A 21,680-nucleotide genomic window follows, 5' to 3' on the forward strand; every position below is an offset into this window, starting at 1 on the left:
TGCCTACATGATCTCACCTACATTTACAGTTGACTTCAAGTTTTATCTCACATAGAGGGGACTGCTTGATTTTATTTTCAGGATCAAAGTCTCTTGAAATAATGTTAATAAAATGAGAATAACAAAACAAAACAAAACAAAAAAAAGTCTTTATCGTAGTGTAACTGGCCAGTGTAACTGGCCATAGTGAGCCAATCCTCTTTCACTGAAGTGTGGAACGTGCAGTTACCAAGGGAGAGTCTTATCTTACAATATCTCACATATTATATCATACCTACTGTGAGTTTTAATTTTAGATCTATGGAGCTTAGTACCCATCTTGATCACTGCAGATATGTCTGCATTTCAGGTCTTTGGAAACTCCTAGATAGCCACTTCTTTTAGTAGTACTAATTATTGCTTATCTGTTAAGTCTGCTAATGCTCTTTAGTTCATGCTGGTAATGTACTGTTATATAGGGCCATCTTTATCAGTTAATTTTATTTGTTCCCTTAGAACTGCATTTCCTCTCCCATAACCAATATAATTTTAAGTTATTAGCTTGAAGATGTAGCAGTCACAGTCTATAATTATATTCTTCAGTGTAGTCCTGATACTGTCAGTGTTTTACAACAAAGTACAACTTTTTAAGTTTTTTTTGTTTGTTTTTCTTTCTTGAATGTAATTTTCTAAAACTCTATCTTGATTCTTCTTAGAAACAAGAAGAACTTAGAAGAAGAAGAAGAATATTAAACTTCTACTTAGTTTAATATACTCTCTAGTGTGTGATTTATAACTTCTTTTCCATAATTAGTCAATAGGTTTTTCACAACACATTTCCTTAAGTCTCTCAAAGATAAGAACGAAGGAAAGTTTCATGAAGTTTTGCTTTAGCTGTCAGAGATGAGAAAACATTGTGATATTTAAATGTTATTTACTGCACTGCTGTTTATTTTCAATTTTAATCTATTGCTTAGTAGCTTTTGTCTGTAGCATTTTATGTATCCCTTCATGTGCACGCAGCTCTGTAAAGACACTAATTAGTTGAAGTATGTGTCTAGCCATAAATCTCTTGCTATGTTTGGGGCAGGGGGGAAGCCAATGAAAAACCTACTATCTTAATTGACTTGTAGTTTGGGTATTTAATCTATTTACTCCTGTAATTGGAGAGCTATGAAGAGACTCAGTTGCCTCAAATTTCCATGGAGATACTGACCTGATTGTCATCTTGAGCAGTTCTAAGAGGTTTCAATATTATTCCTGAGAGACACACAGCAGTTGCAACTTCTACCTCACAGCATCAAAATTTTAGTAGTACACTGTTTAAATGAGGAAAGGGGAAATAAAGCTTTCATGACAGAGAAAATTAAAAAGTCCTACTATGCAACTAGGATTGTGCATGTGCAACCAGGTATAAATCCAGAATATGGAGGGGAAATGAGTGCTACTATAATTGAAGTTTTGAGATCTCTGGCATACTAGCACATGTAGCTCAATCAAGTATTATGTGTAGAGCAATTACTGTGTCAGAGTCATTAAAAGAAATCTGCAAATTAGGGCCTCTACTTCTTTCAACAAAAGAATTAAATCTCTCAACCTTCATAAAGAGACAGTTATTTTCACATGCCTTCAAAGGGCAAATTTTATTTGGAGATAGGAAAGGATTATAAAATATATGGATTTAAAACAAATTAAGACATATTACAACAATTACTGAATCAGAAAAAAAATGAAAGCTTCTGTTGAAGATAGATACTTTTGAACACAGAACACTAAGAAGAACTGACTAAGGATGTAAGATATTTTTTAAAGCAATGATTGGTGAGGTCCCAGAAGTGGAGTGTGGAAAAGATTAGGAAAAGATTTTTTTAAAAGAGACTATGAATGAGAACTTCACACTGATTTAAACAGTAAGGGTGATGAATGTATGTGAATTTGCTCTCTACATTTCATTCTCTGAGACTTCATCTCAAAGAAGACTAACACCTTTCACATCAGTAATAAAATCTGTTTTCTTACAATCTGCATTTTGATTTTCTGTCCTTTCCCTCTCCCTCTTTCTTTTTCTTCAAGTTTTATGGCCTTTGGAGTGACAATGTTGCTGAACAAGAAAAAATAATGACTTTAATATCTGACAGTTTCATTTTAGGCAAATACAGCAGAATTTGAATAGGAGCAAACCAATGGTATTATCTATAACAAAAAGCTTTTTTGAATCTCTAATCTCCTTATGAAAGTTCCTGTATTCTTGAATCTTCACTTTTGGTATGCTTGTTAAGTCTATGATTATGGGAATATATGCATGAAAATTTCAGTTAAGAGTTGTCTAGGGCTGAAATATATCTACTGCATTAAATAGCCTGCATCATCTTGAAATAATTAAAGGTCCACCTCATACCCTTATTGTAGCTAACAGTTTTCAAATCTGATTATAACTTTAACAGAAATTTAACCAGTTTGCAGAGGCTATAGAATATACTATCTGAAATTGTCATGTAATTAATCTGAAATTTTACATAGCTTATCCCTTCTGTCAACTATCCTGATATTTCCATCCTACATAGTGTTCTGATCAACAGTCAGATGACATAAATGTTTTATTCCATGAATTTGATCAAGAAGTTTGTATGGAATTCAGACCCACAATGCTTAAGAATATACCTTTCCAGATGAGAAATCTACTTACATTATGGGTGTATGTCATCCTGTCATTGACTTATGGATACATCTTCCCCTGGAACAGTTGATTTGTGCACTTGCATACTTTATACGTTAAATATGCATTTGACTTACTGCATTTTAGAAGGGCTTAACAAATCCACCTAAAAGGTTTTTGTGATTTTTTTGGCAAGTTTCCAATATTTTTATTATTATGAGAGCACTTCAGATTTGATCATTATCTGTCCCTCAAAAAAAAAAAAAAATTAAAAGCCCTCCACTTTCAAACTACCAAGATGATGTTGAACATTATACACGTGATAGTGAAAGATGAGTAGTTGCATCTGAATTGAAGGAGGCAAGCTTCACATTTTGTTTTAAGTACAGGCTAAGTTAGAACCTCTGTTTGTGCTGGGTTCTGAATTTTTAGCCTAATTCTGATGAAAACTCTATTTCCCCCAGATGACAGGAAATGTTTGCCCTCATATTCTGTTTTTCAATGGAGCAAAGAAATCACAAGAGAAGAAAGGATCTTTCAAACAGCTAAGATCCAAAGCATATACAGCTTTGAAAATCAATTCATCATCTTTAAATGTGGGATTTGTGTGTGAGGAAACACAGTTTGTGTGCAACAGTTCTATAGAGAACAAAAAATGCTGGATAATGATTTCTGAACCAGGTATAATAGAATCATAGAATTATAGAATGGTGTAGGTTGGAAGGAACATTAAAGATTATGTAGTTCTAATGTCCCTTCATGGGCATGGGGACAACCTGCCATGGGCATGGGCAACCTTCCACTAGACCAGATTGCTCAAAGCCCCATCCAACCTGGCCTTGAACAGTTCCAAGGATGGGGGCTCCACAGCTTCTTTGGACAACCTCTTCCATTGTTTCACCACCCTCAGAGCAACGAATTTCTTCATAATATCTAATCTAAATCTACCCTCTTCCAGTTTGAAACCATTATCCCTCATCCTACCACTACACTCCTGGATAAGGAGTCCCTCCCCATCTTTCCTTAGGTACTGGAAGGTTTCTGGAAGGTCTCCCAGGAGCTTGCTTTTCTCCAGGCTGAACAACCCTGACTCTCTCAGCCTGTCTTCATAAGTGCTTCAGCCCTCTGATCATCTTCGTGGCCCTCCTCTGGAAGAGCTCCAATAGGTCCATGTCCTTCTTCTTTGGGGGTCCTAGAGCTAGATGTAGTATTCCAGGTTGGGTCTCAAGAGAGTGGAGTAGAGGGACAGAATCACCCCCTTCCACCTGCTGGCCATGCTTCTTTTGATGCAGCCCAGGTTACGGTTGGCTTTCTGGGCTGCAAGCGCACATTGCCAGCTCATGTCCAGCTTCTCATCAACCAACACCCCCAAATCTTTCTCTTCAGGGATGCTCTTAATCCATTCTCTGCCCAGCCTGTATTTGTGCTTGGGATTGCCACGAGCCAGGTGTAGGACCTTGCACTTCATAACGTTTGCATGAACCCACCTCTCAAGCCTGTCCAGGTCCCTCTGGATGGCATCCCTTCCCTTCAGTGTCTCAGCCACTCCACAGAGCTTGGTGTTGTCAGAAAACTTGCTGAGGGTGCACTCAGTCCCACTGTCCATGTCTCCAACAGAGATGTTAAACAGCACCAGTCCCAGTACCAACCCCTGAGGAACTCCACTTGTCACTGGTCACCACATGGACATTGAGACATTGACCGCGACTCTTTGAGTGCATCAATCCAGCCAATCCTTATCCACCGAGTAGTCTATCTGTCAAATCCATGTCTCTCCAATTGAGAGACAAAGCTGTTGCATGGGATAGTGTCAAACACTTTGCACGAGTCCAGGTAGGTGACATCAGTTGCTCTTCCCTTATCCACCAACATTGTAACACCACTGTAGAAGGTCACCAAATATGATTTGCCCTTATTGAAGCTGCGTTGGCTGTCACTGATCACCTCCTTATTTTCTTCATGCCTTAGCATAGCTTCCAGGAGGATCTGTTCCATGATCTTGCCCAGCACAGAGGTGAGATTGACTGGCCTGTAGTTCCTCAGGTTTTCCTTTTTTTCCTTTTTAAAAATGGCAGTTATGTTTCCCCTTTTCCAGTCAGTGTGAACTTCACTGGACTGCCACAACTTCTCAGATGTGATGGCTAGTGGCTTATCAACTTCATCTGCCAGTTCCCTCAGGACCCATGGATGTACCTCATCGGGTCCCATGGACTTGTGCACCTTCTTCAGATGGTGATGAACCTGATCTTCTCTTACAGTGAGTGGTTCCTCATTATTCCAGTCCCTGCTTTTGCCTTCTGCAACTTAGGCAGTGTGGATAGAGCATTTGCCAGTGAAGACTGAGGCAAAAAAGTCATTGAGTACCTCAGCCTTCTCCATATCCTGGGTAACCAAATCTCCTGTTTCCTTCTGGAGAGGGCCCACATTTTCCCTAGTCTTCCTTTTATCACTGATACACCTTTAGAAGCTTTTTTTGTTACCCTTAACGTCCATGGCCACATTTAATTCTATCAGTGCTTTAGCTTTCCTAATCACAGAATCACAGAATCACAGAATGATAGGAGTTGGAAGGGACTGCTGGCCAACACCTCCTGCCAGAGTAAGTACACCTAGAGAAGGTTGCACAGGAATGCATCCAGGTGGGTTTTGAATGTCTCCAGAGAAGGAGACTCCACCACCTCTCTGGGCAGCCTGTTCCAGTGCTCTGCCACCCTCAAAGTAAAGAGGTTCCTCCTCATGTTTAGATGGAACTTCTTATGTTCAAGTTTGTGCCCGTTGCCTCTTGTTCTGTCACTGAGCACCACTGAAAAAAGTCTGGCTCCATCATCCTGACATCCACCCTTGAAGTATTTAGAAGCATTGGTAAGATCCCCCCTCAGTCTTCTCTCTTCCAGACTAAAAAGACCACAGTCCCTCAGCCTTTCCTCATAAGAGAGTTGTTCTAGTCCCCTAATCGTCTTTGTAGCCCTTTACTGTACCCTTTCCAGCAGTTGCCTGTCCTTCTTGAACTGGGGAGCCCAGAACTGGACACAGTACTCCAGATGCAACCTCACCAGGGCAGAGTAGAGGGGGAGGATGACCTCCCTTGACCTGCTTGCCACACTTTTCTTGATACATCCCAGGATGCCATTGGCCTTCTTGGCCACAAGGGCACATTGCTGGCTCATGGTCAACTTGTTGTCCACCAGGACTCCAAGGTGTCTCTCTACAAAGCTGGTTTCCCAGCAGGTCAGCCCCCAACCTGTAATGGTGCTTGGGGTTGTTGCTCCCCATGTGCAGCATCCTACACTTGCCCTTGTTGAATTTCATCATGTTCCTCTCTGCCCAACTCTGTAGCCTGTCTAGGTCTCATTGAATGGCAACACAGCCTTCTGGTGTGCCAGCCACCCCTCCCAGTTTTGTGTCACAGCAAACCTGCTGAAGGTACACGCTATCCCTTCGTCCAGGTCATGTATGAATATATTGAACAGGACTGGACCTGATACAGACCCCTGTGGAACACCACTTGTTACGGACCTCTAACAAGACCCTGTGTCACTAATCACCACCCTCTGAGCTCTATCTTTCAGCCAGTTTTCAATCCACTTCACTGTCCACTCATCTAACCCTCACTTCCTAAGCTTACCTATGAGGATGCTGTGGGAGATGGTGTCGAAAGCCTTGCTGAAGTCAAGGTAGACAACATCCACTGCTCTCATCTCATGTACCCAGCCAGTCATGCCATTGTAGGTGGCTATCAGATTAAGATAGAACATCGTGTACATTTTAAAAAAAACCAGGCAGTAGTAGATTAGTCAGACAATTGTATTCACAAGGATGTATCTCCCAATTAAATTTTCAGAAGGAAGTTGAAACTTTTAAAACTCTTAATTAATTTTATTAATGTCAATGCTCTGGCTTGATTATCTTTTCACAATATTTTATTTCATTTAGTAATATTTCTTAGGGCATGGTGGTATTTTACAGCAAGCATTGTATGTTAGAAAACATTGAAGAGGTGTTAAATATTGTTCTATAAGAAATTTAAAAATTTGGGCATTTTATTCAAATGTTTATTAAAACAAGTTTGAAATGTTTGTTTTTCCAATTGAATGGAAACAGGAAAAATAAAATCAACTCCCTTAACTGTGATTTGAATTGAAGCTCAACATTACAATTAAGTTTCCATCAGTAATTATAATTGTGTTCTGTGCTGTTATGAGTCAGATACTTTTGAATATTAAAACTAGTTTCTGATATGTGGTGGATCTTTTTTGCTTGTTTGTTTGTTTTATTGTGTTCGTTGTTACAACGTTACCAATCTTGCCTTTTGATTTTTATAAATCATCCATTTATCTGAATTGTATGAATAGGGTTGATGGATATGAAGGGCACGTAACTAAAGAAATGTGTATTTTTCTGAATCTTTGAAATTTATAATTGGTCTTCATAAATAATACTTTTTGTTTCTTTTCAAATATATGTGCGCTTTTTACTATAAATAGAACTTAATTACACTTATTAATCAATTAGTAGACTATTTTTAAGTTGTAAGCAGTACAACTTTTACAATATATATTTTTAAAAGGGCATGAGAAATTGTACAACAGAAACCCCAAGAAAATGTAAAGTGTCCTATGCAGAGAGTCAAGGAGCAGAAATCTTTTCAATAGGTTGAAAGGTGGTAGTTCAGTATCAACATACATGTTTCATTTACTTAGCTTATTTTTACAGCATCTGTCAAAACTTACACTTTTGAAAGCATTCATCTAGAGAGAAGTACATGTCTATGTAATTGCCTGTCAGGCTGAGTAATTTGTTTAATGGCCAGGGCTAAAAGATTCTCAATTAATTGTTTTGAAGATTAGCAGAGTCTGTTATGTGTAACAAAATGTATGTTTGGGACCAGACATCATCTCAAAACCTATTTGAATTTGTAAAATCTATAAAAAGTTGCACCAATAGTTCACACCTGAAATTCAAATCCTGAAATTGTATCTGCCTTGATCAAATGTCTCCAGATGAAGAGAATAAAAGATATTCTGTCAGATTTTAAAAAACCTCAAACTGTTCTTTTCATGTCTGTCATTATCCACACTGCTGATTCTTTTGACTCTTGTAGCAGGAGGAGTCTGAACTCCTGGAGGACTGATTCTATTTCCAATACAGGATCAAGCCTGGCCCCAGAGCAAGTGTTCAGCCGGTTGCTCAGCCCTTTGCCAGCTCAGTTACAGATATGTTAGACAAAGCTGGGTGGTGCCAGGGAGGGAAAGCAGGAACCCCCTTCTTGGATGTTCTGACAGGGTTGGTAGGATAGGCTGTCTCTGCTGGCATGTACTCTCACTGCAGAAACTGCAACTTTTATTCATTATTGAGAAGGAGGAAAAAAATCAAGGAAGACATCTTTTTCATGACTGATACTCTAATGAAATGAAGAGGCAGTGATGCACAATTATCTTTTGTTGTTAATAGATAATTTGTGAAGTGTATTACAGAAAACTTGTACTTTACCTGCTACCAGAGCAAGGACTTCTAACGAGCAGTTTGAAAGCAACATATTTGCCTAGGGATGTGCTGTTAATTTCAAAATGTTTATTGCAGTGTTTCTCAGCTATATTCTGGGAGAAAGAGAACATTATATATCTTTGTTAATTCTGCTGTGTAGAAGACTGTTGTCCCAGTAATAGGGTGATGCAATTACCAATGCATGGCAAGCTGACAACACTCAGGCATTTTACGTTGGCATGTAATCTTGGCTGTGTGAATTTCTTTTCATAGCCGGCATCAAAGGGTCTCTATTTGTTTGACTGTGGATTGATGAGGAAAAGATCCGAGTTTAGCAGGAACTTCAGAAAAGGCGTGAAATGTTTTTTAAACAGAAATAATTTTACATGCAAGTGTTTGTGGGAAAAGGAATTAGATTTAGGTAAAAGAGATGGGGGACCAAATGGATGAGAGGTGTTGAAGTTGTGAGAGGATGGGTAGATGGAAAAAACAAGGGTTTGTGGAGATCCAGCTGATCAGCTGGAGGAGAGGAGGATTTGAGAACATAAGAACAATGACAGGAGCATGCTGAAGAGAGAGAGATATGGAGGTTCTGTCTGTCAGGTTCTGTGTATGTTCTCTCCTCATGGGAACTGAGTAATGGGGGATTTTGTTCTGCTGGGGGAAGGGGAAGATTGACGTTCCTTCTTTGTCCTGTATAAGAAAGCATATATATTCAGGCAGTATTCCATCATTATGGGATGCAAAGATCTGAGCTTATCGTCTCTCTTATGTTGCGATGTTTTGACTGTATGAGCTTGTTTTTCTGGCCCTCATGTATTCCACCACTTAGGAAGACTTTTCTGTTTTAAGTTAAGTGTAGTCATGCTAGAGAGGCATATCTGAATACTGACAAGATTTCATCTTGCATTATGTGAATTAAGTAGACGCATGCAGATCTCTTGCCCTTACAACAAGTACTGCATAACAAGGACAAACACAAGCTGATAAGGCAAAATATATTGACCAAGTAATCATTAGTGGTCGTAATAACTTCCTTGTGTAAGGCAGTTAATGTGTCCAATAGCTACATGATACAATTTTACCAAAATTAAGATCTAGAGAAATTCAAAGGTCTGGGATCATTGCTGAGAAAAGAAAAAGAAATTCATATATAGAGAAAAACAACAGGGTTCCTATAATGAAAAGAAGGAAATATAGACAGGAAAATTCAGATGACAAATAGTAGTGAAAAAGGTCAAGTTGTATGCACATGAAACAACACAGGGTCAGATTGCAAAAGAACATGAGAGAGGACAGAGAGGAAGGAGCTGAAATCTGAAACAAGAATAATAATGAGTAAAAATGTATTTAAGGTAAAAAAAAAGGGAACACCAAACAAGTTTTGCAGTGATAGTGAAAAGAATGAAGAATGAAAATGTATTGTTATTGGGAAATTATTAGAGTAATGAAAAAGCAGAAAAGCAAAATATGTGATAGAGAAGACAGCAATATTTTTTCCGTTACTAGACACAGGAAAACTGGATCAGCAGTTAACTTTTGTTGAATTTACTTTAGCATTTCCTTAGAAAGCAAACAGAGAAGCAAAATACCCACATACTGAAGGGAGGCTGAATTGTGGAGTACTTTCCTCGTGAAAAAACAAGATCAGTGGTGCACATTACATTGGGAACACAGTGTTGAATTAGATCACTGGAGCAGGCAGAGTATGCCAGCAGAAGACCAGAGCCTGTGAAGGAAGAGGAGGTAGCAGTACCCATTATTTCTCTAGCTGTTGGAACTGGAGTCTTTTTACAGGGAGCAAGAGTGGAAGCAATGAGGTTACAGAGTGCTGTTGTCTTTTGCACCATCACACCATTTCTGTTTACCACTCTCTAGTGTGTGGATTGAATTCCTTTAATTTAGCGTGTTTTGAACCAGACCATACTGAAACTAAATGTCTCAGCTTAGTCTTACAATTTGTAGTTGACGTGTATTCTCATAACATTTGGAGACAAAAGCCTGCATTTAAAAACTTTGACTATCTGGTATTCAGACTTTGAGTTGTGATCCACAGCTACATCACTGATATAGTAAATAATAATTATAGAAGTGGAAATCTAAGTGTTATGTTATATAACAGCAATCTCTTTGAGACTATGTGTCTGTAAATAAAAGCAACAATATCAATTGTGTCCTTACTTTGAATACAGAACTTTCATGCAAAGATTTTGTGTCTTACAGGAGTATTTTGAGGATGAAGGTATGAAACAAAATGGGTGTCTATTTCCAGATCTCTTTAGTCTCCCAATGCTTTATGGTGTATTGTTTTATCTTATTGCTAATTATTAATAAATGCAGCTTATGTTTACCAATAGAAAGATTCTTTGGGAGCCTTCTGAGCTTAAAAGCACTGAAATAAGAAGTATCTTACTGTTTCTGTATTATGCACAGTGTTTTATTTCTGTATTCAGAAGACTTTTACCTTTGATAGTTATTGAGGTGATAGATATGCCAAAGACATTATTTTCATATTTCTGGTAGTTAACAAGGGGCGTTATGTAACAATATGCCATACTGCCACCATTTAAGATTTGTGAGCATTTTTTTGCGCTTCATAAACTGCTAATTTCTAGGCAAACAGCTGCATTCTGAATTATTTAGAACATTTGTTCTTTAGCTAATTGACAGTTAATTGATGCTTTGAGAGACAGTCAGCTAAACAGCATGTGAATGGATTCAGGCCTTGCTTCTCATTTTATGAGCTACTTCCACCAGAGCAGCTACTCTGGACAGGCTGGAGAAGTTGCTGTCTGAACTGCAGAAATGTTAACAATAGTCCACAAGACTGTTGAACAAATCTATCAATCAGATGTATTAGACCATGGAATGCAAGAGTAGTTATTATAGCATTCTGAGAAACAGAAAAACAGTTTTTGAAGTGAGATGTCAGTAAAAAGGAAAAAAAAAAAGACACAAGAGACCTGGATGATTATTATTCTGAATGTTTTTTCAGGATCACCAAAGAACATGGAATTATTGTTGTAGAACTCAGGTACAAAAGTAAATCATGAAGATGCAGCCTACAACACTGAAGGTTACTTCAACATCTAGAAACCTAAAGTCCACCAATTTTCATGCAAAGGCTTGCAATTTACTTCAACAACAGCAAAGGCAGCACCATTCAAAACATTTCAATACTGCTGTCAAAATAGTTTAGAAGAATTCTTCAATTCAATGAACAGTACAGTTGTATTAAACTAAAATCATACTTGGTGGATGAAACTCAGTACTCTTTCTTAGACTATGATTTAACATCATATATAACATTTTATATATTTTTCTTTAAATCTCAGATGTATATATAGTAATGGCTTTGGACAAAATGATACAGCAAATGAGAACAGCAACTTGCAGATTCCCAACTTTATTTTGGGGGGGTGGATAAAATAACTAATTTTGTACTTCTAATTTATTATTTTCTTTTTCCTATTTATTTTTTAATAGATTTTGTTAATTTGAAATACTTTGCCCAGCTTGGAACAGTGCCTTCCCTCTTACAGAACTGTAATGCTTGTCTTCTGTATTTCAGTACTTCTTTTAACTACAGTGCCCATCTGACTTAGACTTCATTCTTTTGGGATGTTACACTGCCTGTTTCCTCTGTCACTCATTGTTAAGGTGTTGCACAGGTTAGCAAGATTTATTGAACTGAAACAGAAGAAGTAGAATTGGACTTAGGTGGACTTGTAAATCAAAGAGAAAATACAGTGCCTAATCTATTTAGGTGTGCATTTGACTTCATGGAGTACGGAGAAGATGCAGTAGTTGTGCAGCATTTTTGTAGCCTTAAAGATTTGTTTTGTATGGGAGAAGAGTGTGATTGTTTTCCTCTAGATGGCAGGTTTTGGCAAGCTTTGTTGTAGGTGTATAAGTAAATAGATAGTCTTTCAGGATAAGTTACCCAGTTTAGGCTCTAGCTTCATCCTGCTACCTTCTTTCACTACCTGAGATATGTGTGTGTGTGTGTGTAAAAATCCTCTGTGGTAAGGGGAACTGCTCCTTGAACCCCACCAGTTCCCCCTACCTTGGGGACCCCAATCTCCATATTTTGTCTGTAGATAAGGTAGGAATTAAACCTCTTGTAGGCAAAGATCTTAAAAGCCTTTTCTAAAACATTATTGAATGAAATAGATCAGAAACATCTAGTTTTATTTTAAAATGAGTATATAACTTACAGTCACAGGAAAAGTCAGAGGAAATCCTAGTTTTCTATGACTTTCTGAAAATGTTTAGCTGCTTATTAACCTTTGAAAGATAGTTAAGCCATATATCACAATCTTCAAATGATGCAATTTATAGCAATTGCATCCCAAAGATGACAGGGTAAAACAGGGTGAAACAACTGTTTTGGAGACTTCAGTTATTACTTATGAATTGTCACATCTTTCAAATACAGAATTCTAACTTTTAGGTTTTTGTCCAGTCTAAAGAAATATTTACATAAAACAGGGAAAAAAGTTACTAAATTTCTTAACCAATGTTAATGTTCTTTTTAATAAAATGAAAATGTACTATATATTTACTTGCCACATTCCTTGTGCATAACTAGGTTTGTCTGAATAATAGTGTGTGTGTGTAAAACAATATGTAAGGCAAAGGTGAGGATACGGAACAATTGCATTGTTTTTTTCCAAAGGAGAATAAAATAAAACCTGAAATTCAGATTTATCTTTTTTTGTGAAACTTCTGTGGCATTCATGTGACATTATTTGTGAATGTGAAATGACACTGATAATTTCAGTAATATATTGCCAGCATTTCAAAATTGGTACTTGGCAATATTCGTTCCACACACAGTAATGAAAATTCAGTCATATAATTTGCAATGCTCTTTGAATTAGACATAATATTCATATCAGCTTTTCAAACAGGGAAGCCAGGGAACATATTTTCTAGAATCTCTTCAGCTGCAGAAATGCATCATGACTGAAATGTTGCTAGAATGGTTATTGATTGCTGTACTTGCCACCATTTCATGCCGTAATATCCAATGCAAACTCTTTTGTATTCATGTGCCCTGTATAATTTTCCATTCACTACCAATAAGCAAACCCACAGTTCCTGTAATCGCTAAACTCTGGATCCTTGTTGTGCTACAGGAAGCTGATGATGTCATGAACAGGCTTTCAAAGAATAACTGCTAAGATTCTAAAGATTACACTTTGAAATATAAACAGGATTTTGTGTAGTAAGATTGTATTCAACAAGAATTGCAGACTGCTTTTTAGAGGGCAGAGAAATGAAGAAACAGCAAAATGTTCAGAGAAAATACTTAATGGTTTTCAGGAAACAAAACATTTCCACAATATCATTATGTCATTCAGTACTTGGTTTGTGTGTTGCCTCCACATATGAAACTGCCTTTTCTCAACATTAGATTTTAGTAAAGTGCTGCCTGTTTTTTACAGTTTTTGCTCTGAACCAGTTTTCCATAAATACAATTATCAACAAGAATAGTGTCAACAATGGTGTGGAAATTGACAGATTTGTGGCCAGTAGTACCTTGTTCGCTCCCTGTAAAATGTCACGAAAATTAACAAGTTTTAAAAATAAAATTAAATGCTCATGGTTTCTCAGTTTCTCCAGTAAAATTTTCTTCTCAGGTAAGATTCTAGGTGCGATGGTAATGCCTAAATGGGGAAAAAAAATAATACAGCTGAAAACAGCACAATATCTGTCATTTTGTTGACTGAGAGTTCTCTTAAAGACTACTTTTATTTACCGTCCTATAGCACAAGATAAGTTTAAGTACTTTGGCTTATACAAACAAGCACTAACCTAAGAAAAGAGGAAAAAGAGGAGTTATGTCTCTTGTTTACTGGTGTGAAACATGCACAGCCTTCCTGGGACTGCAAGCATGTCTTTGATCTCTCTTTCCTGTCAGAATTATTTCTTGACCCTAAGGGTAAAGAAAGAATACCCAGGTATATGCCAAGAAACACTTAAATATTCAACAAAATAGCTCTATTACATTTGTGCGCTGGGTTTGTGTACAGGGTTTATTTTTAGTTTAAAGTACTATATAGCTTTTTTGGGGATATTTTGATTTACTAAACTCTGCTTTGTAAAGGAATATATTCAAACAATGATTGTAAAAAGTTATCTTAATAATTAAAATTTCATCACTGTCCTTTACATACGGTAGTATTTCTGAATACCTCAGGGCATGGAGTAATCTTCAGGTTTTAACAGCTCCCACTTTGTAGTTCTTTGCTTCTGAGCCACCACGGAGCAATACTTTTACCTGCACTCATAATGGCAATACTTTAGAGCCTCACAAAAGGTATTACCTGTTGTTATCTTTGTGTTACCTGTCATGTGCCTATTACAAATGTATAAACCCTAATCCAGGAAATCCCTCCTATTAACAGCTTCTTAGCTCCACGTGTTCATCAAAAAAAGAGCTGCTAGAGACATCATATACATATGCTACCTATTGCAGCTTTTCTAGTGATATTTAAGAAATTGCCACTCACTTTTAGGAAGAGTGATTTTTCTCCAGCAACCAGGATCTTATTCAATTACTTTAAGGAGTTATGTCTCACAGTAACTAAATAAAAAAAAAAAAAAATTACATGTGAAAGAATCCAATCATTCTACTGTGAATACTGTGTCAGCACATAAAACATTATATTTATTAAAATAATACACTTTTGTTTAAAAAAAAGATTTTGTATTGTCTACATATAGGAAAAGGGGTCAGTTTCAGAAAACTGCATGTGCAAAAATTGTACGAGCAGGTTCATAGGAGTTGCTGCACTGCACTGAAACAAGTCAGGTGCTTAATCATAAGGAAATCAATATGGAAATTAATGCTACACAGTTAATCTGTAATATTATTCCTCCTTTGCAGTTTCTGGCTCCGCTTCAGTTCCATTGCATGTTTCATGGTGCTTTTAGAGACTTGGCCAGTGAACAAGGAGAATCAGGGGTTAGGGCACAGGAGGGTGTTGAGGAAAGGACATTCAGGGAGACAGTGAGCACAGAATTGAGAAGGGCCCATTGTGTTGCAGCTCTGAAAGTAATTATATCTTTGCCTGATGTCATACAGATGGGTAGTCAAAGCTTCATAGAAATAATATTGTTGTCACTGCAAAAATACTCCAGCCCCCAGATGCCTGCACAAGTAGAAGATACATGAATGGCGTTTTTTCTTCTTGTTTTGTTAGCAATATTAATATGCTGGTGGTTTAATTTATTACTTTTGTAATTACTTTTTTAACAGATCAAAATTATGCTTTGGAGGACAATTACTGTTCCCATTACCTAGGTCTCTTAAGAGCCCTGTTGCAGCAGAGAAAGGAGTCTGATCAGTCAGTGCTTATATAGGTGCTTGTAAATAAATTAAAGACAAGATTTAGGCAGACACAGGAAAATAATTTGCCATTGCATTATTTCTGTTCAAACTGCTGTGTTTTAGAGCCCATACTGTTTTACATACTATTGGATTAACATGATCTCTGCCAAGCAGCCAAGGCATGCGATGGTCATCCATCTTTTCTTCTATATATGCAAAGGCTAGCTAGTTGAATTGGGCATTAGGTTTGAGCTTGAAGGCAATAGAGTTTTAGAGGATTGTCTAAGAGCAAAATGTTGCTTAGAATTAGATTTAGTAAATATGTTTCTCACCAGTGGTCTTATGTAGTTGTAGGCGAAGTGCAGTTTAGTTGCTAGCATGATAGGTTGAGCAGAGATGCACAGTAGTTCTGAATAATCTGTGAAGACTACTTTATGTTTGTAGTTCTAAAGTTTAGACAACTAGGAAGTAGTTAGGGATATTAGGATTTTGCCATCCCATTCTAACACCTCTAATTTTTGAGTAGGTTGTAAAGGGACCTTTAATGACCATGAGTGATTTCAGCCTAAATTTTGTTGTCTCATCCCAAAGTACTTTGACATTGTCAGAATGTATCTGCCTGTTGTTATCTGCTACCAAAAATATTAATAAGGTACTCCCTGGGAAGAGAACTGCTGTTAATAGTGCTGAGATGTCCTTCTAGTTAGTGCCTTTAAAGGCTGAAAAAGGGCATAGTCAATGGACTGTAACTTTTTCTTGTTTTATAAATCTACATGTGCTCATCATATTTGGCATAATAATCAAACTAATAAAGTTTCCAGCTTGGAAGATGATTCTAGTTCATTGCACAGGAATGGCTGAATCCATAAGCTACCCACTAAAACTAAATCATTAAGTAGCAACTAAAATGAAATATGTTTATAAAGATATTTTCAGGTATTATCTAATGGATACATATCATTGTACCACATCATTTTATTTTCTCAGCAAATTGTTTTTAGGGGATATGTGCAGCAGAGTACTTATAAAATTTAATGCAATTCAATGTAATGAAGAAATTTGCATTTGAAACACAGTCACTTACAAATGTTATGGGACAAGCAGCATTCTATTAGAAGGCATTTCAAATGTTTCTGAACAGCAGCTGAGAAGGATATTTCCTGATGTGGCTCTATTACTGCAGCACATTTTCTCTTCATCTGTAACTACTTCTTAAAAATAGAAAAAGCAAAACGGAAACTTCAGTTACCGGAGAATACAAAGGACCTCAATTCATCTTTTGAGAGAAGTAATGAGCAGAAGGCAGCAGTTAGTCATCCACTGAAGCTTTCCAGTGGAGAGACTCTGATAATTTGATTGCTCATTTTGAAATAGAAGTTCTCCTTGTCCCCGGAAGGTTTTTCTTTTTCTTGGCAGCTCTGATAGGTAGTTTGTTTCATGAAAAAAGGTAATGAATAATGGTTCATAAAATTTTCTGTCAGACTCTTTCTTTTCCCAACCTCCTCCTGTTGTTGCTTCCAGACTTTTATTGGAAAAGGACCCAATATTCTTCCTGGACAATAGCCTGAGGAATCAGGCTCTATGTACGACCAGTTCATAAAAATCTGTCATAAGTCATCCCTAGGCTACCAAAATGCCAATGGAACTTCCCCGATCTCAATTTTTGTACTCTCTAGCTTTAATAGGCTCTCTCTTCTTTATGTCCATGCACATGAACATCTTTACCTTTATTCTTGGTTTTGTTTTCTCTGGTCTAACCCAAGCTGGTTTGTGTTCTAGAGCCTTCTTCTGAAGGTGTATTGTGGCATTCTGCCACTCTGCATCTCTGTAGCAATTACTTTTGCTACTACTAGAAAAATACTTTGGCTACTCTTTTGAAATACAGTAGGCAAGTATGGATTCTCTGTAGTTCGTTGAGGCGCAGCTGTCGACAAACCTTCCTACATCCCTCAGACAAAATTGGGCTTTTTTGATATGTAGTTGAGCAGAGAGTTAGGTGGTGGTATCAGTGTAAATGTACGATGTTGCACGTGGAAAATTATTATATTCACCATCGTGATAATAGCCATCTATCTACAGCTATATCCCTATTGATGTTTTTAAGACTAAATTTAGAAATTTGTTTGCTTTGTTTACCTTTTGGTTTTTAAACTGCCCCCTGTTAATAAACATAAGTGACAACCAAAATTGCTACTGTTTGCCCATAAAAAGTTCAAACATGGAACACTTATTCATTAATTCCTCCCTGTTTCTACAATTTACTTAATGGATCTTTAAAGACCAAAGAGGGGAATTATACTTTAGAAATTGAGGTTATTCAGTATATGAAAGGATCAAGATATCACACAAGATATAGAATAATCAGTCCAAAATGGTTTGGTCCTTATCTCAGGAGAATCATAAATCAAAGGCATGTAGCTATAAATGTACTCTATGGAAGGATATAGACTCCACAACAGTATGCTTCATCAGCTTATTGGGCGCTGTGGCTTAGGTGGAGTGACATTGCATAATTTGTGATGACTTTGTTCTGACATCTTCCCGTCACAAAGGATTGATGGACCAAAGTCACAGAAATGTCATCAGTGATAAATTCAAGCTAGACTTTAATCTTTCTCACTTGATGTAACATCAAAGAGGAATAACACAGCCTGCAAGATACTTTAGACAACTTATTAAAGAAAAAAGATCCACAACTGACAGATTGAGTGAAAATTGTATTGATAATTTAAGGTGTATTTTCCTTCTGAGTTTGTAAGGACTTCACACACAAAGACTCACGTTAACGAGAATTTCAGAAAAGATGCAACCTCTGTAATTCTGCAGTAAGTGTGTTTCCTATCTCTCTAGCAGATTTAACGTTAATTTTTAAAAGGGCTTTGAAAAAGCGATCTATTCAGTATCTAATTTGAATAATAAAAATATAGTTATTATTGAGAACAATGCTGCTGATTGTTTGCTCTTGAAATTGGGACTCAAAAATTATACATAAGACCTATCCACTTTGTCCTTGAAAACTTTAGGTATGCCTAAAACAGAAATGAGGTTGTCCTTGGGTCCTACCGTAATCAGTGAATAAAGACAGGCAATTCCAAAGAATGAATCACTTCATAGCTAGGTTCCAGTGAATTTTTAATGCAGTGTAACCCATGGATTTTAATCCTCCTTTTGTATATTAAAAATCTAATCTTAATTTTCAAAAATACGAATCACATTTTGGTGTATTGGTCAAATTCTGTTTTGATCAGTGATGTTGACTGTCATCCTGCATGAAAACCTACCTGTACACAATTTTGAGGCTTTTATTATTTCCTTGTAGTCACCTGTTTTAATTTCTGTTTTAATTGTCTTGATTGCCTTATTTCAATGACAACTATGATCTCACGTCCAGTAATGACTAATGTATTGAATTTAATGTCAGTAGAGAAGCTGGTGATTAGATGGTGAAAAATTGGGGCTAAATATTGATGCAGCATTGTCTCTACAAATATAACCTCTTTACAACCTTTTTTTCCAAAGCTGATCTCTCCAAAACAAAAATAGAATTGTAGTATATCCAGACCATGCAGTGCTCAAGAATTTATTTTCTCTATATTGAATGAGTCTTTGATCTTTCTTTATTAAGGAAGGTGGGAAGTGTACAATATTTCAGATTTGGGGGTTGTGGTGTTATTTGGGTTTGTTTGGTTTGGGTTTTTTGTTTGCTTGCTTTTGTTTGTTTTGTTTTTCCTTTTTAATTGTAAATACTCATCCAATAGAAAGTAATATGATATTGTTACATCATTTCACACGCCAGTTACAGAAGGCCTTTACTTGCTATTAAGTTTTGGCTAGTTCTAAATTGGGCTCAACTAACCCGTGACCTCAAAGTGAAAGGCTCCAGATCCCATACCTAAACTTGTGATCCATGTGGTTCTCTTCAATGTACGGGGTTTTTTTTCCAGTGTAGAATTTTTTTTGCTAAACTGACCTATATCTCAACACAAAGAAGTGGTCAGACCCAATATATATTTTAATATTCATATTCCATTTTTATTTCACTAACACCATTGTAATTACTTCCTTTTTCAAAAGCTAGTCTCTGTCAGATTATTTTTCACAATTTTTTTTTGGCATGCTAGAAAGGTCACGTTTTTCAGATTTAGAAACTGTTATTGTAAGAGACATCTTGGAATATAAAGCAAAAAGCTTATGGAATCCCTTCAACATTTCTCTGATTTCTGCAATTTAATCACAACAAGTTTGACAGGATTAGAATGCAAAACCACAACTACTTCATAAATTTTAGGACTTTGTTTTCTAAAATGCACAATAACAAAGGATAGTTTGATTGATATATTAAACAGTGGTTCCTTTAAAAGTGATGCCATATCTGTTTCTGTAAAAATAATACAAGGCCTGAAAGGTTGTTGACATTTCAGCAGAAGAAATAGATTTTGAGTTGCTGGCTAGCAATGTGTTCTTTAGAATTTTTTTTTTACATTTCATCAAAGACAGTGTAATCAACCTTAGAACAATGGATAAAACCCACCATCATCAATTGACATAATAACTTTGTCTTCTAATGGCTACTGGTTATATAGTGTTTTTTCAATAACACTTTCCTTCATGTAAAAGCTGTATCGGAACTTTTCACCACCAGCTCACGTAGAATTTTTCTCCCTCCCTCTCTACACAAATACCCTCTTCTGTTGTTTAAGAAATGTGGCCTGTGCATCAAAGATGTACTATAGGATAGTAACTTAGGATATCATGAGCTTTATGTAGTAAAACAATAGTGGAAAGTATTTATTTTTCTAATTTACTTAAAAATTTAGGCGACGAGAAGAAAAGAAAACTCTTCTGTTTTAAATATTTGGTAGTGTGGTGTATCATCCTTATAAATTAAAAAAGATGTTATCCTATGCAACATCTTTTATGTCTGCAAAGATTTTCTGATCTTAAAAAGACAAATATACATGCATCTCTATGAGGGGAATCTTATGAAAGAGTAAACACATTCAAGAAGAAATCATAACATACATCTTCATACAGTTGCTACAGGTTGGTCTACAATGCTAAATATTTATATAATGCAAATAAATGCTATAGTTTTTCTAAAAAAGTGCTTAACATGGCTGGCTTTTTTGGATAATGACATTCTGAATTTGGAATACTCCTTTTGCAAGTAAGGTAATTCTGTCTTTTAAAATCTTTTTGTAACTTGCGTTGATGGTTTCTTCACTGTTAACAGATATCACTGGCTAGGAGACAAATTCAGCTTCTTGTTTTGATGTAAAGCTCAATTTCATTGGGCCAATATATTATGTTGCAGAGAATTTATTCTGCTTATTTCTATCTGCTAACAAAAGCCCAGACTGGGAACAGCAAAGGGAATTATTCCAGGAGATCATTTAGGAATTAGAAAAAATGCACAATTTTATTTGAAAATGCTGAGATTTAGCAAGAGTTAATAGTTTTTCCAGATCAATGCAATAAAAAAAAAATAAAATTGTTGATTTTTTCCATGACAGGGAAAAAAAAAGAAATACATGTCTATGAATACTTTTTTACTCCTTTGAAATATTGGTAGGTAGCTTTTATTAGTTCTTAGATATTCTTTCTTCAGCAATCCAGTCTGCAACTGCCAACAGTATGGTCTTAATAAAAATAATAAATGCAATAGCCAATGACATAATCTTGTCCTTTCTTGCACTTAGTATTTTTTAAGTACTTCATGTTTCCTATTGTACTTGGTGTATCTTGCCATAAGTTCACTACACAGTCCTTCTGAATTGGTCATATTTATCCTATTTTAATTCTGCTTACCTTCTTACCCTCACAATTATTATCTCCTAACCTGAGCTGTTCACAGACTGTGCATCCTAACTTGTAATTAATATCTTCTTTAAGTAAATAGCTTTTCTGTTCAGCCTTTGCTTTCCACAGTTTCAGTAATTTTGGTAATTTCTTTTCATGCCCTAGCATATTTTATGACTTCTTGGCAATGACCATGGATGTCTCCTAAGCATTTCTCCCCTCCCTGATCCTTCTTGGAGTCTCTGTCCCTGGGCTAAATCTCTGCGTGGTCACAGCAGTTGCCTCATTACCTCATCTTATTCTGACAGATGCTGTTTTCTTTCTTTTTATCTACTGTGGTTCTTCAGTTCCCATAGAAACCTGTTTAGATACACAGCCAATTCAACTCGATATTTTAGCTCTCTGTTGTCTGGAGACAAGGGT

The sequence above is a fragment of the Numenius arquata genome, chromosome 4 (genome assembly GCF_964106895.1).
Source record: "Numenius arquata chromosome 4, bNumArq3.hap1.1, whole genome shotgun sequence".
Taxonomy (NCBI): domain Eukaryota; kingdom Metazoa; phylum Chordata; class Aves; order Charadriiformes; family Scolopacidae; genus Numenius; species Numenius arquata.